The sequence below is a fragment of the Aptenodytes forsteri genome, unplaced genomic scaffold (genome assembly GCF_000699145.1).
Source record: "Aptenodytes forsteri isolate BGI_AS27 unplaced genomic scaffold, ASM69914v1 Scaffold136, whole genome shotgun sequence".
NCBI lineage: Eukaryota > Metazoa > Chordata > Aves > Sphenisciformes > Spheniscidae > Aptenodytes > Aptenodytes forsteri.
This window is the reverse complement of record NW_008796111.1, coordinates 693,587-694,269: the sequence shown is the minus strand read 5'-3', so window position 1 is coordinate 694,269 and position 683 is coordinate 693,587.

The window sequence follows — 683 nt, the reverse complement described above, 5'->3', positions numbered from 1 at the left end:
CGAGGCCCCCCCAGGCCTGCTCACCCCCGGGGCCGGGGACAACAGGGGGGCCCCGAGGCCCCTCAGGGCCCGGACGTGTCCGTCCCCCCCCGCCCCCCCCTTGGCACCGCCAACGATACGCAAATTGCGTACCGCAGCCACCCAGCAAACCCCGCTCAACGGCCTCCACCCTGCGACACTGGCGTAATGGCTTCCAGAATCAGCCCCCTTTCCTGCCTCTCCTGATTGGGCAGCCCGCCTGCCCGTCAGGCGGAGGTCTCGCCTCCCGCCGGCAGCGCCGCGCTGTCATTGGCCAGCCGCGCTGCCCATCGAGGGGCCAAGAGACGGCCCCTCCTCGCCGCTTGTCTCGGGCCACTGGGCCTGCGTGAGGCTTGTGAGGGGCTGGGCCCGCCCATGAATTTCCCCGCTCTAATTCCATTGGGTACTTCTCCCGTCCATCAACGCAGAGCGCCCCCACACCCCCGCTTTGGAAGCTACGGGGTACATGGCACGTCCGTCAAGCTCAAACTGACTCCCGGTTCCCGATCTGATTGGAGATGTTCTAGCTTTATCCCCGCCTCCTCCCCGGGGTTTAACCAATGGGAGTTTTGTCTAAGCGCTTGTACCGCCCCCTTCCGCCTCGGGCGGCGTTTCCTTCCGATTGGTGAAGGGGAAGGCGTCCCTCTGTCGTCAGCGCCCGCCCA